Source organism: Papio anubis, chromosome 3 (assembly GCF_008728515.1).
Source record: "Papio anubis isolate 15944 chromosome 3, Panubis1.0, whole genome shotgun sequence".
NCBI lineage: Eukaryota > Metazoa > Chordata > Mammalia > Primates > Cercopithecidae > Papio > Papio anubis.
The window spans coordinates 135,355,767-135,377,222 of NC_044978.1; the positions used below are offsets into that span (position 1 = coordinate 135,355,767).

The window sequence follows — 21,456 nt, forward strand, 5'->3', positions numbered from 1 at the left end:
CAGCCTCCCGAGTAGCTGGGACTATTGATGTACGCCTATCACGGGCAGCTAATTTGTGTGTGTGTGTGCGCGTGTGTGTGTATTTTGTTAGTAGAGACGAGGTTTCACCATGTTGGCCAGGATAGTCTTGATCTCTTGACCTCATGATCCTCCCACCTCAGCCTCCCAAAGTGCTGGGATTACAGGCGTGAGCCACTGTGCTGAGCCAGTCAGTAGCTTTTGAATTTTTGATTACCGAACCCTCCATTCTAAACTATATGATACTTATTGTGGTTTCTTAAAATTGATACTGGGTTATTTAACCATGTAGACCATGTGCTCAATCAATACCTGCTAGCAAGTCTAATTAATTTGGAGATGTAAGACTTTATATATCCAAGTTAATTCTGCTACAGAGTTACGTCTACACTTATAAAGAAAGACAGGTAAAAATTGTCTCAGTTATTGAATGTTTTATTAAATAACATTGATAGACACATAATACACAAATTACCAATATTCAAGGAACTATCATGAAATAAACACGTTTTACTGGAATAATATTTTAAGTATACTGGAAAATATAATTGAGAAATACAGAAACCAAATCTCAAATCATACAAAATCCAAATGTGTTATTTCTTTTAAAAAATTTGTTTTGCCAGGCGTGGTAGCTCATGCCTGTAATCCCAACACTTTGGGAGGCTGAGGTGGACAGATCATGAGGTCAGGAGTTCAAGACCATCCTGGCCAATATGGTGAAACCTTGTCTCTACTAAAAATACAAAAATTAGGCAGGTGTGGTGGCATGCATCTGTAGTCCCAGATACTCAGGAGGCTGAGGCAGGAGAATTGCTTTAACCTGGGAGGCGGAGGTTGCAGTTATCCGAGATCATGCCATTGCACTCCAGCCTGGGTGACAGAATGAGACTCTGTCACCAAAAAAAAAAAAATGGTTTATTTTGAATTTGTATGGGTACATAGTGTTTATATTTATGGGGAACATGAGATATTTTGACAGAGGCATAGCATGTGTAATAATCATGTAAGGTTAAATGGGATTCCCATAACCTCAATTATTTATCAGTTCTTTGTCTTACAAACATTCAAATTATACTCTTCTAGTTATTTTTATTTTTTACTCTGTCACCCAGATTGGAGTGTTGTGGTATGACCTTGGCTCACTGCAACCTCTGCCCCCTGGGTTCAAGTGATTCTCCTGCCTCAGCCTCCCAAGTAGCTGGGATTACAGGTGCACACCACACTTGGCTAACTTTTGTATTTTTAGTCGAGAAGGGATTTCACCATGTTGGCCAGGCTTATCTCGAATTCCTGACCTCAGGTGATAGGCCCTCCTTGGCCTCCCAAAGTGCTGGGATTATAGGCATTAGCCACCACACCTGCCATCTTTTAGTTATTTTTTAATGTGCAATAAGTTATTATTGACTGTAATCACTCTGTTGTGCTATCAAATACTATATCATATTCATTCTAACTATATTTTTGTACCTATTAACCATCCCCACTTATCGTACCCCCAACCCCAAGCTCCCACGACCACTCCCAACACTTCCTTTCTCAGCCTCTGGTAACCATCTTTCTACTCTCTGTCCCCTATGTGCTCAGCTGTTTTAATTATCAGCTCCCATAGATGAATGCGAACATGTGAAGTTTTCTTTTCTTTTTTTTTTTCCTGTACCTGGCTTACTTCACTTAACACAATGTCCTTCAGTTCCATTTACATTGTTGCAAATGACATGTTCTCTTATTTTTTAATTGCTAAATAGTACCCCATTGTGTATATGTGGCAAATTTTCTTTATTCATTCATCTGTTGATGGACACTTAGATTGCTTCAAATCTTAACTATTGTGGATAGTGCTTCAATAAACTTGAGAATGCTGATATCTTTTTGATATACTGATTTCTTTTCTTGTCCTTGTGTAACAGAGTTAATAATTTTCATTCTTGACAATCTCTAATAGCAAGTAATTTGGAGTCTCATAAATCAAAATACAATCACATATTATGCAATATCTTATGTACATAAAGAAGAAACTTCTTCTACCTGTGGCCATCACCATAACATTTTCTACCCTAGGACCTAGGGCTGACCTTTCTGATCCCAAGAGTTTTTAAAAAGAAGAGTGACACAGGGGGCATAGTAAGATCAGAACAAACTTTACACATATTCAGAATTCCAGAATGTAAGCGTTAATTTTACTTTTCCCTCAAAGATGTATGGACTTATGTGTATCTAATACTTCTTCTTTTCTAATATATGAGTTATATGTGCCATAAATTCTCTTCTAACCACTGCTTCACTGCATTCCACAAAATTTAATAAGTTATATTTCACTCTCATCTAGTTGAAATATTTTTAAATTTCTCCAGAGATTTCACCTATCTATTATTTTTACTTTTTATTGAGACAGCATCTCACTCAGTCACCCAGGCTGGAATGCAGTGGTGTGATCATGGCTCACTGCAGCCTCGACCTCCTGGGCTCAAGTGATCCTTAAACCTCAGCCATTGGGACAGTTAGGACTACAGGCGCGTGCCACCATGCCCTGCTATTTATTTATTTATTTTTTTGTACAGACGGTGTGTCCCTATGTTGCCCAGGCTGGTCTTGAACTCCTGGGCTCAAGTGGTCTACCCACCATGTCCTCCCAAAGTGCTGAGATTATAGGTATGAGCCACCATGCTCAGCCCCATCCATTTGTTACTTAGAGATATGTTATTTGATCTCTAGAATTTTGGGATTTACCAGCAGTCTGTTGCTAATCTCTTGTTTAGTTCCATCGTGTCTGAAAGCAGATATTGTATAATGCATATTCTTTTAAATTTGTTAAGTTGTGTTTGTTGGCCCAGAATTTGGTCTGTTTTAGAAAATGTTCTATGGGAGGCTGAGAAGAATGTGTATTCTGCTTTTTTTGGCAGTGATAATTTTCATTAAATGCTTTACAATTTAGTTTTTCAACTTCTACTGATCTTAGGAACTTCAAAAGTTGAAAAAGTATTATAAATGTTTATGCACATGTGTACATATACACATACATACAATACATATGTACACACATATATAGACATATTATTCATATGTTCCCATCAATACAGCAATTGTACTCTATTTGTAGTATCTGAAATAGATACTGTCACATCATAGTATTGAGTTAATTAAATACAATCTGACTATGCTAGGAATAAACTAACTTTTCAAAATTGTGCATTATTTTGCATCTCAGGATAAAAGTATTTAAAAAATTGATATCTCGTAAAAGATATCTCTTGAAAAATAGAAGGTTAGAACTAAAAATAGCAGGATATTTCTCTTTACACACTTTTTTTTTCTCTCTGAGATAAAGCAAAAAAGTAGCAGCCAAATAATAAAACTCTTATATTTTCTGGTGTAGAGATACCAAAACTAGTTAGCAATATGAAACCTACGCATGCACATACACACATACACCCTATAGAAATAAATGTGTCTTTATAGCAGCATGATTTATAATCCTTTGGGTATATACCCAGTAATGAGATGGCTGGGTCATATGGTACATCTAGTTCTAGATCCTTGAGGAATCACCATACTGTTTTCCATAATGGTTGAACTAGTTTACAATCCCACCAACAGTGTAAAAGCGTTCCTATTTCTCCACATCCTCTCCAGCACCTGTTGTTTCCTGACTTTTTAATGATTGCCATTCTAACTGGTGTGAGATGGTATCTCATTGTGGTTTTGATTTGCATTTCTCTGATGGCCAGTGATGATGAGCATTTTTTCATGTGTCTGTTGGCTGTATGAATGTCTTCTTTTGAGAAATGTCTGTTCATATCCTTTGCCCACTTTTTGATGGGGTTGTTTGTTTTTTTCTTGTAAATTTGTTTGAGATCTTTGTAGGTTCTGGATATTAGCCCTTGGTCAGATGAGTAGATTGCAAAAATTTTCTCCCATTCTGTAGGTTGCCTGTTCACTCTGATGGTAGTTTCTTTTGCTGTGCAGAAGCTCTTTAGTTTAATGAGATCCCATTTGTCAATTTTGGCTTTTGCTGCCGTTGCTTTTGGTGTTTTAGACATGAAGTCTTTGCCCATGCCTATGTCCTGAATGGTACTACCTAGGTTTTCCTCTAGGGTTTTTATGGTATTAGGTCTAACATTTAAGTCTCTAATCCATCTTGAATTAATTTTCATATAAGGAGTAAGGAAAGGATCCAGTTTCAGCTTTCTACTTATGGCTAGCCAATTTTCCCAGCACCATTTATTAAATAGGGAATCCTTTCCCCATTTCTTGTTTTTCTCAGGTTTGTCAAAGATCAGATGGCTGTAGATGTGTGGTATTATTTCTAAGGACTCTCTTCTGTTCCATTGGTCTCTATCTCTGTTTTGGTACCAGTACCATGCTGTTTTGGTTACTGTAGCCTTGTAGTATAGTTTGAAGTCAGGTAGCGTGATGCCTCCAGCTTTGTTCTTTTGACTTAGGATTGTCTTGGAGATGTGGGCTCTTTTTTTTGCTGCTATAAAGACACATGCACACGTATGTTTATTGCGGCACTATTCACAATAGCAAAGACTTGGAATCAACCCAAATGTCCATCAGTGACAGACTGGATTAAGAAAATGTGGCACATATACACCATGGAATACTATGCAGCCATAAAAAAGGATGAGTTTGTGTCCATTGTAGGGACATGGATGCAGCTGGAAACCATCATTCTTAGCAAACTATCACAAGAACAGAAAACCAAACACCGCATGTTCTCACTCATAGGTGGGAACTGAACAATGAGATCACCTGGACTCGGGAAGGGGAACATCACACACCGGGGCCTATCATGGGGAGGGGGGAGGGGGAAGAGATTGCATTGGGAGTTATACCTGATGTAAATGACGAGTTGATGGGTGCTGACGAGTTGATGGGTGCGGCACAGCAACATGGCCCAAGTATACATATGTAACAAACCTGCACGTTATGCACATGTACCCTAGAACTTAAAGTATAATAATAAAAAATAATTAAAAAAAATAAAGTACCTAAAATAGTAAACAAATTATGATAATAAATATGAATCCTGCATTTAAACTTTTCATGTTATTCTTTGTTTTGAGTTCATTAGGAGAATAAATTCAAAATGAAATTACAAATAATTCTACTTTGAGGTAAACAATTTACTAACATGGTAATTTTATTGGAATATAGAATACTTGCAGGTCACTGGCATATTTGAAAATACACATTGTGAATTGTACAGTAATGGAACCTAGTCCTTCTTTGAAACTGAGTGAATGCACTATTGCTTTGGTGGAAAACTAATGAGACCTGGTAAAAAAGGCACAGCTTTTTATATCAGTTGTATAGTAACTCTTAGGAAATACTTTTAAAGCATTCAGACAGAGGCAACAGAAAAATCTAGGTTCATTTACCTGTTTGTTTTTCATGTATTATAAAATATTTGATCTTTTTACCTGCTTAATTTCACCTGGTTTGTTCAATTGCTACTATATAAACTTTTACTGAACTTTCAGAAATGTAATTTATAAAACATTCTTGTGAAAATGTTCACTCTTTATCTTAAAAAATTAAAAATCTAAAGTTTGACCACAAGAAAAAAAGAAATAAATGTATTTTCTTTTGTGATTTTTTCCTATTTGAACTAAAAAATAAGGAGTAACTTCAAATTTATTAAATCTTATAATTTCATAAAGACTGTATAATCCAGCTAAAGATGAAATTTCTAGGGCTAATATAAGCAGTTCATATTTCTGTATGTAGCAATGATGTTTCCAATAACAATTGTATACTCGTTTTGGGTTTTTCTTTAGAGTCATATGTATTAGCTCATTTGCACAGTTACTATGTGTAAAACATACAAGTTTTTTGAATAGTGGTTAAAATTTGGAAATTTTGAAATGATGCATTTATATTTAGATATTTAGTCATGTGTATGGATGTGGAAAACGGCAATGATCTGATAAGTTTTGATTTATTCCAAAGGTCACCATGGTATAATGGGGATTTTGCACATTTTTCTGATCTACTTCAAGGCAGAATTTGAATAGACAAGTGATTCTCAAACTTAAGAGTGCCTGAGAATCACTTGAAGGGCTTGTGTAAAGTGATAAAGAGATTGCTAGGCCCCACTCCTCGAGTTTTTGATAAAGCAAGTCAGATATAGGGCAGAGGTTGTGTATTTTTAACAAGTTCTCAAGTATAGCTGATGCTGGTAGTTTGGAATCACACCTTGCAAACCGATGGAGTAATAGATAATGGACAATTTTCTATTTAAATGAGCACATAATTATTTCTACTCAGCAAATCTGAATCATGAATAGGACTGACAACCTTTCAGATCCACACTAAAAGAAATTAACTATTCTGTCTCAGTGCTAATATTATTGGTATTATAAACATGCAATAAATAACACATAATGGAGACATATTTATTCTACTAGATCTCTCTAGGATCTTAAGTCTTGTTAAATAACTGATACAAATTAGAAAAGAATATGCCAAATAGTTGGATTCTTTTCCTGAACAAAAAGAGTATTTTTTGAACCATGCATCAAATTTAAGGAATCTAAGTAAAAATTGAAATCTATATTGAGTGCCTCTGCTGAACTAAAATGGGTATTTTAAAATAAGTGCCCATGATGGGATATTTAGATGAAAATCTATATTTTTGTAGTATTATATTTTGCAATGAAATCCACTTTTATGAACCTGAATTCAGAAAACTCTCATTTAAGAGTAACCTGAAGACAAATGGATATTCGTTGTCAATCTTAAGATATATTAGATAAAGTTAATTTGTGTTGGTAAAATTTTAAGTGAGTGTGCTCTTGTAAACACCTGAGTGCTATTCAGCTTAATTGGGTTATAGCTCATGCTGATTGTGTTTTTCTCCTGCTGTATCTAATTTCTTTTTTTCAATATTGTATTGTTTGGTTTGATTTTGAAGGTGTATGGAAATTAAAGAACTCTAATTTTTTAAGAGCCCTAAAGGGAAGTATGCTTTCGTGTTAGTCATTCTTGTGAACACCTGTGCACTGTTGAATTTAATTGGGTTACAGCTGGTGCTGAGAGAGTCAACTAAATGAGGGTTTATAGACTGACTAGAAACTTGACATTGCATGTCATTGTTTCTTCCCTCCCATTACTTTTCTTTCTATACATTTACAAGATGCTTGGATGTGAAAGATTTTGAAGGTAAATTGAATGAACTTATGATTGGTGATACTTGGTGGTGATTACTTCAGAAAAAGTGTACTTCCATTATACGTTTGTGCAGTACCTCAGAATAAGGTGATCCTAACCTCAGAAGCTAGCTGGCCTACTTGTTGCCAGTAATTCAGGAACACAATATAATACTGTAGTTAGATTTTCAGAGACTGGTTATTCAATCATATGAGGGTTTTCAGAGGAGAAAACAATGCATTGAAATTGAAAAGGTAGTAAAAAATTAAATATTATAGAAACGATAGATAACAAAGTAAGTGAGGGTAGAATCTGTCTGCTGAGAGGTAATTATTTTTAAGTATCTCAATATCATCATTACAATAAGTTTCTCGGTATGGCCAATAACAATAATTAAATAATTTCAAATAATTTGTTAAAAAGTAAACAGAACCATTTGGCAACTTCTTTAGAAAATTTAAGATGGTTCTATATTTTTCTCTTGAACCAATATCATAGGCTATTAATTAGTTCAGCAAATACAATTGAATACACAAAGGGCATTTGGGAGCTAGGAGTAGGTGGCAATAGAGTAATACTGAATGGAACTAAATATTAGAATCTTCAACTAGATCACATTTTTAGAAAACTATATTCCTTTTTATTTCAAAGAACTTTGAAAATTTAATAGCATTGAATGTTTGTTTTTAATCTGTTTTACATGACAGAAGGCAAAATTTAAAACACCAGCAAAAATTAATGAAGCACAAAACAGCAGTTAGAGTATTCACTTAGTAAAGTCATTTCTAACATATCAACAAAAAGGCATCTAGATTTATTGCTATGCTATCTTAAATGTATAATAGAGAAAAAGAATTTGCTATGCCACTGCTTTTTTCCTTTGAAAATTAAACTCTGATGAGTGACCTGTATTTTTTCACATCCTCTGTGATAAATTAAGAAAGCTATATGTTGAGATAAATAAAATGTCTTTAAATTCAATAGAGCTATTAAAAATAGGCATTATAATAGAATTAATGCAGGTATAGTACTAATATATCTTTCCTAATATTCTTGATCTTGTGATTAAGCCAGCATTTTCCCATTTTTGAAAGATAAAACTTTCAAAATAATATGGATCATGCATTTTGATCAAATTATTCAACCTGGTTTTCTTTGTGCACTTGTCTGATCAGTAAAGCTTTAGGAAGACAGCTTGCTCCCAGGCACTCTCCACAAGACTGAGCGTCTAACTGTGCTGGTCAGTTACAGGGGCAAAATGTTCCTTTGAACCTATATAGATTCAATGGCAAACATGCTGGAGGTCTCACTTTGTAATACGCCATCACTCGTGCTCAAACAGGGATGTGACTATATTAAATGAGTGCAGCCATCACGTGAAGACAGATGCAGGGGACTTGTTAGTTGCTGGTAAAGAAGGAGTGTAAGTTTAACTACTTTCCAAATGCAGCCCAATGGAGCATGCAGAACTGCTATCCCAGCAAAGTAGCTTATCTTGGAAATGAGATGGTTTGTGGAATGAGGTGCGTCTGAGGAGATCTGATCACAGTGGGGTCAACTGAAGGATTTGGGGAGTCCACAGGATGAATTACATACAATAAGGGGGACCACTTAATTTGTCCTATATCACTGAAATTAGAAAGTTTATCCAGGTTTCTAGGAGAAAAAGTGAAAATAGGGTGTTTTTTATATCACAGGAATCCTATTAATTTTATGTTCATGAAGAGATGCTGGACGCTTTAAGGAATGACAGGTAAGTAATGGGTAAATGAAAGAGAGAAAAAAGTTCCCTGCTTGACTGGTTACTCTTTTCTAGAAGTAAGTAACCTAGTTTTATGGGGCTCAAGACTCTGCCTCAAGTTGCTACTTTTGTAAAACACAACTCACCTTACTCCAACTTCATAGAAACTAAGCTTTTGCAAATGTCATAAACAGCTGTTGAATGTAGTCAGTTAATTTTGCACAGAATAAAACATGAAGAACATATGTTTGCTTGGCTCCTGCCATGATGCCTGCTCCTGCTTCTTCCTGCTCCCCATATCTGTGTATTCATCTCTAGAGTAATTCAGTCATTGAACCTGAGACCTAGCACTTGAAATAAACATCAGTTATTTACAAAACAAGCTGCATTTCAACGCATTGCCTAAGGCAACCAACTGGGTCCTGTGAACTTTATGCAGGTATTATTGACCTGTTTTCTCTGTTACTTCAGACTGTTTATTATATGGAGGTAACCATTATGCAAGCAAATGTAGTTCTTAAATATATTTATGAAATGAAGAAAATGTGCAGATAAGTGGTAATAATTGTAGTTTAGCTGTGGGTTAATTTCTGAAATTACTTGAAAGGAAATTTTTAATTCTAATGATGATATCTCAAATGTTCAACTTCAGACTCTGGAACTTACTAAGCTATTACTTATGTATTTATGAAATTTGCTGTGATGGTAACATTTTAAATGCAAAGGTACATTTAATTGAACTTTCTATTTTTGGCAACTTGTGCTAGAATGTACCTAAATTTTCAGTAAGCTGGTCAAATTAGGAGAGCATCTGTCTTAGCAATGTATTATTCATCTCTAAACAATAATGATGGAGGCAGTTGTATTGTCATAATTGAAGTTACCTAGCCATATGTTATACACCCTGAAGACACACAGCCACATAAAAATTTTAAGTGATCATTTACTGATTCTGATATTTTACTTGAGAAGATAAGCATTTTCAAGTGCACCAAGGGAAATAAAAACATTACAGAGATTTTCCTTTGGTACCTAACCATTAAATTCAATAACTCATAAATCAAAAAAATTTAAAGCTCATTATGAGTCAAGAATTGTGGTAAATGAGCAGCTGTGGAGACAAGTTAAAACCTGATGAGGTAGAAGCCATCTTTCCCAACACTTATAGGAATTGAAAAGGACCATCGGAACTCAACCTGGAAGCCCCACAAACACCTCAAACTCCAAAGCCCAACTTTACAATCACAATTCTGCCTAGTCAAGCAACCAAGATAGAGAGAAGCATCTTTGATATCTGTCTCTGTATTGTTTATCCTCTGTGTTAAAATCTGTCCACCAGCACTATCATTTCAAATTGCTAAATATTTATTGACATTACTCTCTTCTTTACATTTTGTCATTGATTTCTTCTTAGTCCCTTATTAAATGATTTATTTTTGCATTTAAGAACTTCTAGACTGAGAACTACTATGTATCAATTCTGTGCTAGTTACTTGATGAAAATAGAGAACATGGTCTTAGGGAGCTTCTTTTAGGTGGTATGGGTGAGACAGATACAAGAAGCAAATAATTTTGTATAGGGATACATTCCATAATAAATGAATTACATAAGAAGATGTGCCTAATATAGCCTTTATGCTGAACCTTTCATCCTTTATTCTTCAAGTATTTTATGCCTGATTCAGATGCCAATTTCTCTGAGACCCTCTATTATTCCTATGCCTGGGCAACCCATGTATTCTTTATGTTTTTGTAGATTTTCTACATTTCATTTTCTTAAAAGTATACACAGCAGCACTGGATTAATTATATACTTATTTGTCTAGTTATCTAGTTATTCACTGTCAAGCCATAAGTTTTTAAAGAACAGGTATCATGATTATTTATTGAATTCCTAGGTGATGAGAAACAGTGTGTGAGATAGTGCAAACTCTCCCTGGGTATTGGATGGAAGGCTTCATTGAGGAAGTGAACTTGAGTTGACTTTTAATATAAATTAAATTAGAAATAAATTCTTAAAGGAAATTAAATTTTTAATAGAATGAGACACTTTCCAGACAGAAAGGATTTCAGTGGCAATGTGAAAGCCAATGTGATGGTGTGAAATAACAGAATAATATGAAGTGATCCAAGAGCTGTCAGTAGTTTGGTGTGGCTGGGGCATACTGTTTTGGGAAGGAGATACTAGAAATTAGGATGGGCATATGTAGAGAGGCTAGAAACGGAAGCACCTTGTACATTTTGCAGAGAAATATAATCATTATATGTTGACATCTCAGAAGTAGACTGTACTTTTCATATTACCTAGGTAGCAATAAGTAATTAATTTTTTAAAACTTTTTGGGCCTCATACTCCTCATCTGTAAAATCGTGATTATAATAGTTATTTTGAGGATCAAATGTATGTCTATAAATGCTTAGAAAAATGTGTGATCCATGGTAAACATTCAATATAAGCTGGCTGGTTTTACTGTCATTATGCCTTTTGTCCTTATTGTTATGAAATATTTGAGAGCCAAGAGATAATCTTAAAGCAATTAAGTAACATCATAATTACATTTTATAAGGGAAACTGTGTTATACAGGGAGAGGAAGGACTGAAAATGAAAACTGAATTAAAAAAGAAAATTTAAGAGGCTTTTATGACAGATTGTTTGCTTAAACAGCATTGTTTAAATATTACATTTAAAATACTTTAAATTAAAAGTTTAAATAGTTTTAAGCTATGAAAAGTATCCAGAAGCAATGGTGATGGTTACTTATTTAAAAGATAATAAAAAATATATGAGACGAAGGCACAGGATTAATTCATTAACATACAACGTAACTTTTATTATTGGGGTGTTCGTATTCATTAATAAGAGAGCATGGTGTAGGGGAAGTTAAATGCTTTACTTAAAAAATTGAGATATTTAGAGATACCTGGCAGACAATTATATGATATGATAGCAGTGCTAAATGAAGTTCTGGTCTCTAAAGAGAGGAATCAGCAACAGAAAGTAAATGAGCACACTATATCCTTCATCAAGCCTATTTTACCACCAAGAAAAAAAAAAGTCAGTTGATCTAAACTATGCTTAGGTGCTTAAGGACAGAAGAGTTTATACACATTTTGATGCAAATTTTTAGCTCAGGGTAGATCAGAATTATTCTTAGACCAGTGTGCAGACCAGTGTTTGAGGAGCACTAGTCCAGAACGTAAGAGAATGAAGAAAATTCTGAATTAGAAATATCGAGTTAGGACTATACACTAGTAATAGACAAAATTATTGGAATGTAGGAAAACATTAAAAGAAATCATGAGATGCGTAAAAAAACTAAACCACTTAATTTTAAAAGTGGGCAGAGAGGAACACTGATGGAATTAGACCATGAGCAATAAGAGCATGGCACATTGACAAAAGGATAGGCAGTAATTCTCAAAGGGAGGAAGGTTCCCTAAGGGAATGATTATGCAAGACATAATAATTAACTTACTCTTTCAGAAAATGCTGGATATTTACAAATTCACTCTAATCTTGACTTTTTCCCATCAGATAGCTAAGATACTAGATTTATAGTTTAAAAATGGCTATATAACTTAAGATTGACAAAAAAGTTTATCTGTTTTATGTGCCAAGTTGCCCTAATGGAGGGAAAAATATTATAGAAGTAGGAGGAAATTTTAAAATGTTCATAATCGTAATTTATGCCTATAAAACACTTCAAATTTTATCCCTATATTTTACGCCTGTCTTTAGAGGGGTAAACAGTTCCTCTAACCACTGAACAGGGATTCTGAAGAGACTTTCATATAGCTGCTGCTGTTTCTTAGCTTCCTGCTCCCAGGGTTTTAGTTTTAGCTTGCTTTGACCTACTAAGTCAGTTCACATGTACTCATCAGCTTTCAGGCCCAAGCTTTTTAACATCTCTTTGTTGTGTTTCTTCTCCAATTCTCTCTTCCTTTGTAGCCTTAGTTTTATTTTTTCCTGTCATTCTGAAGGATTTGAGGAAAGTGCAAATATAAACTTGCGCTAACACTACCCACTTCCCTGGGAGTCCAACACTACCCACTTCCCTGGGAGGTAAATACACAGTTATCCTGAAATAACAATCCTATCTTTTTTAGCGATTCATTTACTTTTCCTCTTAACGTTTTGTGTTCTAAAGCATATTTTCATGATTTTCCTATTTTTATGAATTATATAGGTGGAATTCATGTAGAATAGTTCTGAAGTCTGTATCATTTCCATTCTCCTCTCAGTCTGATTCTAATTGATGTGACTGGAGCACAACAAATTATTGCCTTGATCAAAACACTGATTTAAGCCACTCCCTCTCTCTTACATCATGCGAGGGCTATAATTTCTGTTTCACTAAGACTCAAATGTGCAATTGCTATCACTTCTTGCCTATGCAATTTGTTTTGTCTTTTTAAAAACTAGATCTTTTACATATAGAACTTACTTTCTTGCTTGGTTTTTCAGATTTAATAAATGCATCTATCAGCTTTTCCTTAAACCTTTTATTCCATTATATAAATCATTTTGTTGATCTCACTAATTTCTATATCTCTACCTTTAAAAAGTAAATAGTATTAAGTGCTGAAGTTAAGTAGTACTAAGAAGGGCTCAGATTCAACGTGTCACATTTCTTTACATAAGTATCTTTCAAAAAGTAAAATAAAATTATATAATAGACTTTTAAGCAATGTATGCATTTATATGCCTTCATATCCCTTCTTCTTTGCTATTCCCTAAAGAATATCTAATTTATCTGTATATTATTGATCATTTGTCATCAAGGATGCATCATTTTGAGTAATTATTTGCCATTAAAACTGCAAGCCAGTTATTAACAATAGTTAAAAAATTTATAATTGTACTCATCTTTGGAACACAATTTGTGGTGTTTTTATGTCTCCCTTCTGAAATCTTAACTGTATGGCATGTGCTTTATAAAATTTTTATAATTATCATCTGTATAGCATCCCTAAATATCTAGAAAAATAAAGTATCAACTGCTTGTAAAATGTATATTATAAACATGTTCCAATAATTCAATTATACCGTGTTTAATCTTCAATTAAGTCTAGGGTTGTACCATTTCATCTGCCTGAATTGGTCTTTTGGCTTTCTTGTTACCTAAGAAAAAAGGGCAAAGTGGCACCTAGTTAAGTGAGTTAGATTGTTGACATTCATGCCATTAAAAATATTGTATCATTCAATTTGATACACTTGTGGAATAAACCCAGTTCAAAGTTAAGAACTATTTATAGTTATTTACATTTCTAATTCAATTGTCTGTTTTTCTTTGAGATAAAGAAAATGTGAAGAATGAGGGAAATAAGTAATGCTAAGTGATTACTATGATCCAGACATTGTGCTGTTTTATTTATTTAATCTTCAATGCCTCACGTGTGCATCTAAGTAGATACTCATTTTTTATTCGACTTTCAAAGATATTAAAATAACTAATAATATTAAATGTCTAATGCAGTTTAATATACTATACTACTAATATAGTATATACTATACTACATAGATGTACTGTATGGTATATGTTATACTATATAGATATACTGTATATATATTACATATATGCATATATTATATTGATATGTTATATATAATATATCCTGTATCAATATAGTATATGTATATTCTTTCTTTTTTATTATAATTTAAGTTCTAAGGTACATGTGCACAATGTGCAGATTTGTTACATATGTATACATGTGCCATGTTGGTGTGCTGCACCCATTAACTTGTCATTTACAATAGGTATATCTCCTAATGCTATCCCTCCCCCTTCCCCTGACCCCATGACTGGTCCCAGGGTGTGATGTTCCCTACCATGTGTCCAGGTGTTCTCATTGTTCAGTTCCCACCTATGAGTGAGAGCATGCAGTGTTTGGTTTTCTGTCATTGCGATCGTCTGCTCAGAATGATGGTTTCCAGCTTCATCCATGTCCCCACAAAGGACATGAACTCATCCTTTATTATGGCTGCATAGTATTCCATGGTGGATATGTGCCACATTTTCTTAATCTAGTCTATCATTGATGGACATTTGGGATAGTTCCAAGTTGTTGCTATTGTGAATAGTGCCACAATAAACATACATGTGCATGTGTCTTTATAGCAGCATGATTTATAATCCTTTGGGTATATACCTAGTAATGGGATGGTTGGGTCAAATGGTATTTCTAGTTCTAGGTACTTGAGGAATCGCCACACTGTCTTCCACAAGGGTTGAACTAGTTTACAGTCCCACCAGCAGTGTAAAAGTGTTCCTATTTCTCCACGTCCTCTCCAGCATCTGCTGTTTTCTGACTTTTTAATGATCACCACTCTAACTGGTGTGAGATGGTATCTCATTGTCGTTTTGATTTGCATTTCTCTGATGGCCAGTGATGATGAGCATTTTTTCATGGGTCTTTTGGCTGCATAAATGTCTTCTTTTGAGAAGTGTCTGTTCATGCCCTTTGCCCACTTTTTGATGGGGTTGTTGGGTTTTTTTCCTGTAAATTTGTTTAAGTTCTTTGTAGATTCTGGATATTAGCCCTCTGTCAGATGGGTAGATTGTAAAAATTTTCTCCCATTCTATAGGTTGCCAGTTCACTCTGATGGTAGTTTCTTTTGCTGTGCAGAAGCTCTTTAGTTTAATTAGATCCTATTTGTCAATTTTGGCTTTTGTTGTCATTGCTTTTGGTGTTTTAGTCATGAAGTCCTTGCCCATGCCTATGTCCTGAATGGTATTGCCTAGGTTTTCTTCTAGAGTTTTTATGGTTTTAGGTCTAACATTTAAGTCTGTAATCCATCTTGAATTAATTTTTGTACAAGGTGTAAGGAAGGGATCCAGTTTCAGCTTTCTACTTATGGTTAGCCAGTTTTCCCAGCACCATTTATTAAATAGAGAATCTTTCCCCGTTTCTTGTTTTTGTCAGGTTTGTCAAAGATCAGATGGCTGTAGATGTGTGGTATTATTACTGAGGGCTCTGTTCTGTTCCATTGGTCTCTATCTCTGCTTTGGTACCAGTACCATGTGGTTTTGTTTACTGTAGCCTTGTAGTACAGTTTGAAGTCAGGTAGCGTGATGCCTCCAGATTTGTTCTTTTGGCTTAGGATTGTCTTGGAAATGCTGGATCTTTTTTGCTTCCATACGAACTTTAAAGTAGTTTTTTCCAATTCTGTGAAGAAAGTCATTGGTAGCTTGATGGGGATGGCACTGAATCTACAAGTTACCTTGGACAGTATGGCCATTTTCACAATATTGATTCTTCCTATCCATGAGCATGGAATGTCCTTCCATTTGTTTGTGTCCTTTTGTTTCGTTGAGCAGTGGTTTGTAGTTCTGCTTGAAGAGGTCCTTCACATCCCTTGTAAGTTGTATTCCTAGGTATTTTATTCTCTTTGAAGCAATTGTGAATGGGAGTTCACTCATTATTTGGCACTGTGTTTGTCTATTATTCGTGTATAAGAATGCTTGTGATTTTTGCACATTGATTTTATATCCTGAGACTTTGCTGAAGTTGCTTATCAGCTTAAGGAGATTTTGGGCTGATACCATGGGGTTTCTAAATACACAATCATGTCATCTGTAAATACGGACAATCTGACTCCCTCTTTTCCTAATTGAATATCTTTATTTCTTTCTCTTGCCTGACTTCCCTGTCCAGATTTTCCAACACTATGTTGAATAGGAGTGGTAAGAGAGGGCATCCCTGTCTTGTGCCAGTTTTCAAAGAGAATGCTTCCAGTTTTTGCCCATTCAGTACGATATTGGCTGTGGGTTTGTCATAAATAGCTCTTATGATTTTGAGATACGTTCTATCAATACTGAATTTATTGAGAGTTTTTAGCATGAAGGGCTGTTGAATTTTGTCAAAGGCCTTTTCTGCATCTATTGAGATAATCATGTGGTTTTTATCTTTGGTTCTGTTTATATGATGGATTACATTTATTGATTTGTATGTTGAACTACCCTTGCATCCAGGGATGAAGCCCACTTGATCATGGTGGATAAGCTTTTTGATGTGCTGCTGGATTCAGTTTGCCAGTATTTTATTGAGGATTTTGCATTGATGTTCATCAGGGATATTGGTCTAAAATTCTCTTTTTTTGTTGTGTCTCTGCCAGGCTTTGGTATCACGATGACGCCGGCCTCATAAAATGAGTTAGGGAGGATTCCCTCTTTTTCTGTTGATTGGAATAGTTTCAGAAGGAATGGTACTAACTCCTCTTTGTAACTCTGGTAGTATTCGGCTGTGAATCCATCTGGTCCTGGACTTTTTTTGGTTGGTAGGCTATTAATTATTGCCTCAATTTCAGAACCTGTTATTGGTCTATTCAGGGATTCAAATTCTTCCTAGTTTAGTCTTGGGAGGGTGTACGTGTCCACGAGTTTATCCATTTCTTCTAGATTTTCCAGTTTATTTGCGTAGAGGTGTTTATAGTATTCTCTGATGGTAGTTTGTATTTCTGTGGGATGGGTGGTGATATCCCAATCATCATTTTTAGTGCATCTGTTTGATTCTTCTCTCTTTTCTTCTTTATTAGTCTTGATAGCAGTCTGTCAATTTTGTTGATCTTTTCAAAAAATCAGCTCCTGGATTCATTGAATTTTTGAAGGGTTTTTTGTGTCTCTATCTCCTTCAGTTCTGCTCTGATCTTAGTTATTTCTTGCCTTCTGCTGGTTTTTGAATGTGTTTGCTCTTGCTTCTCTAGTTCTTTTAATTGTGATGTTAGGGTATCAATTTTAGATCTTTCCTGCTTTCTGCTGTGGGCATTTAGTGCTATAAATTTCCCTCTACACACTGCTTTAAATGTGTCCCGGAGATTCTGGTATGTTGTATCTTTGTTCTCATTGGTTTCAAAGACCATCTTTATTTCTGCCTTCATTTTGTTATGTGCCTAGTAGTCTTTCAGGAGCAGGTTGTTCAGTTTCCATTCAGTTGAGCAGTTTCTGAATGAGTTTCTTAATCCTGAATTCTAGTTTGATTGCACTGTGGTCTGAGAGACAGTTTGTTGTAATTTCTGTTCTTTTACATTTGCCGAGGAGTGCTTTATTCCAACTATGAGATCAATTTCAGAGTAAGTGTGATGTGGTGCTGAGAAGAATGTATATTCTGTTGATTTGGGGTGGAGAGTACTGTAGATGACTATTAGGTCTGCTTGGTGCAGAGATGAGTTCAATTCCTGGATATCCTTGTTAACTTTCTGTCTCGTTGATCTGTCTAATGTTGACAGTGGGGTGTTAAAATCTCCCATTATTATTGTGTGGGTGTCTAAGTCTCTTTGTAGGTCTCCAAGGACTTGCTTCATGAATCTGGGTGCTTCTGTATTAGGTGCATATATATTTAGGACAGTTAGTTCTTCTTGTTGAATTGATCCCTTTACCATTATGTAATGGCCGTCTTTGTCTCTTTTGATCTTTGTTGGTTTAAAGTCTGTTTTATCAGAGACTAGGATTGCAACCCCTGCTCTTTTTTGTTTTCCATTTGCTTGGTAGATGTTCCTCCATCCCATTATTTTGAGTCTATGTGTGTCTCTGCATGTGAGATGGGTCTCCTGAATACAGCACACTGATGGGTCTTGGCTCTTTAACCAATTTGCCAGTCTGTGTGTTTTAATTGGTGCATTTATTTCCTTTACATTTAAGGTTAAATTGTTATGTGTGAATTTGATCCTGTCCTTATGATGTTAGCTGGTTATTTTGCTCGTTAGTTGATGCAGTTTCTTCCTAGCATCGATGGTCTTTACATTTTGGCATGTTTTTGCAGTGACTGGTACTGGTTGTTCCTTTCCATGTTTTGTGTCTCCTTCAGGTGCTCTTGTAAGGCAGGCCTGGTGGTGACAAAATTTCTCAGCATTTGCTTGTCTAAAAGGATTTTATTTCTCCTTCATTTATGAAGCTTAGTTTGTCTGGATATGAAATTCTGTGTTGAAAAATCTTTTCTTTAAGAATGTTGAATATTGACCCCCACTCTCTCCTGGCTTGTAGAGTTTCTGCTGAGAGATACGCTGTTAGCCTGATCAGCGTCCCTTTTTGGGTAACCCGACCTTTCTCTCTGACTGACCTTAACATTTTTTCCTTCATTTCAGCTTTAGTGAATCTGACAATTATGTGTCTTGGAGTTGCTCTTCTCGCGGAGTATCTTTGTGGCATTCTCTGTGTTTCCTAAATTTGAATGTTGGCCTGCCTTTCTAGGTTGGGGAAGTTCTTCTGGAGAGTGTTTTCCAACTTGGGTCCATTCTCCCCGTCACTTTCAGATACACCAGTCAGATGTAGATTTGATCTTTACACACAGTCCCATATTTCTTGGAGGCTTTGTTCATTTCTTTTTACTCTTTTTTCCTCTAAACTTCTCCTCTGACTTCATTTCATTCATTTGATCTTCAATCACTGATACCCTTTCTTCTACTTGATTGAATCGGCTACTGAAGCTTGTGCATGCATCACATAGTTCTCGTGCCATGGTTTTCAGCTCCATCAGGTCATTTAAGGTATTCTCTACACTGTTTATTCTAGTTAGTCATTCATCTAATCTTTTTTCAAGGTGTTTAGCTTCTGTGCAATGAGTCTGAACATCCTCCTTTAGCTTGGAGAAGTTTATTACTGATCATCTGAAGCCTTCTTCTCCCAATTCGTCAAAATCATTCTCCATCCAGCTTTGTTCTGTTGCTTGCGAGGACCTGTGTTCCTTTGGAGGAGAAGAGGTGCTCTGACTTTTAGAATTTTCAGCTTTTCTGCTCTGATTTCTCCCCATCTTTGTGGTTTTATCTACCTTTGGTCTTTGATGTTGGTGACCTACAGATGGGATTTTGGTGTGGATGTCCTTTCTGTTTGCTAATTTTCCTTCTAACAGTCAGGACCCTCAGCTGCATGTCTGTTGGAGTTTGCTGGAGGTCCACTCCAGACCCTGTTTGCCTGGGTATCACCAGTGGAGGCTGCAGAACAGAAAATATTGCAGAACGACAAATTTTGCTGCCTGATCCTTCCTCTGCAAGCTTTGTCTCAGAAGGGTACCTGGCTGTCTGAGGTGTTAGTCAGCCCCTACTGGGAGGTGCCTCCCAGTTAGACTACTCAGTGGTCATGGACCCACTTGAGGAGGCAGTCTGTCCATTCTGAGATCTCAAACTCTTGCTGGGAGAAGCACTACTCTCCTCAAAACTGTCAGACAGGGACATTTAAGTCTGCAGAAGTTTCTGCTGCCTTTTGTTCACCTATGCCCTGCCCCAAGAGGTGGAGTCTACAGAGTCAGGCAGGCCTCCTTGAGCTGCAGTGGGCTCCACCCAGTTCGAGTTTCCTGTACCACTTTGTTTACCCACTCAAGCCTCAGCAATGGTGGACACCCCTCCCCCAGCCTCACTGCTGCCTTGCAGTTTGATCTGAGACTGCTGTGCTAGCAGTGAGCGAGGCTCCATGGGTGTGGGACCGTCTGAGCCAGACACGGGATATAATCTCATGGTGTGCCATTTGCTAAGACAATTGGAAAAGCACAGTATTGGGGTGGGAGTGTTCTGATTTTCCAGGTACCGTCTGCCACAGATTCCCTTGGCTAGGAAAGGGAATTTTCCGACCCCTTGGACTTCCCAGCTCAGGCAATGCCCCATCCTGCTTCAGCTTACACTCTATAGGCTGCACCCACTGTTCAACAAGTGCCAGTGAGATGAAGCTGGTACCTCAGTTGGAAATGCAGAAATCACCCGTCTTCTGCATCACTCACAGTGGGAGCTGTAGACTGGAGCTGTTCCTGTTTGGCCGTCTTGGAACCGCCTCCCAATATATGTATATTCTTATTCATACAACAAATCTATGGGAGGTAGATGAAATTATTAGCCTAGATAATAATGAAGAAACTGCAAAACAGATAAATTTGTTAACTTGTACAATAATTAAAATAAAATTGCACAATAGACTTCTAAGCAATTTATACTTTACATCACCTTCAAACCCCTTCTTCTTTCCTATGTTGTTCAAGTTAATAAATTTCAGAAGTCAAATAGCAGGGACTCTTTTACTCGAAAGCTATACTGCTTCCAGTATACTATATTGTTTTATTGTTTTATCACATTCTTGTTAATATATCTTTTAATTTGTTTCTTAGGATTCAATCTGGTTATTTATTTAGTAGTAGCCATCTTGCCAACTGTGTCAATAATATGTCAATTCTTTAAAGTTGCTAAATGTTTATTAATTACCACTGGGACTCATCTGTTTGTAAATAAGCAGTTCTATAAATACACTCTAGTAAACTCTAGAGTTGATAGAAACGGTAGTGGTGGTTATTGTGTGTTATGTAAGAATGTGTCGTTTGTTTTGTTTTAAATATAGCTGATAATGTATTCATGATTTTTTCCTGGTACATAAATAATTGACTTTGAATTTATAGTTAAGATGATAATATCTTCATGATTGTACAACATTTTGTATACATAAAATATTCTGCTTTTATTATATTGTTATCCATGTTTAACTAATTAGAGTTCTGTAGATAAAACTTGAAGCACTAGACAGAATAAGTTTCTAAGTCCCCAATTTTTTTATTCATAGTATTG

General features: G+C 35.7%; 1 protein-coding gene across 1 annotated transcript in view; it reads left to right on the forward strand.

The window, feature by feature from the left end:
• Positions 1 to 21,456, forward strand: part of CCSER1 (coiled-coil serine rich protein 1) — a 1,426,296-nt gene that overhangs the window by 1,227,203 nt on the left and 177,637 nt on the right. The gene's annotated exons all lie outside the window — the stretch shown is intronic.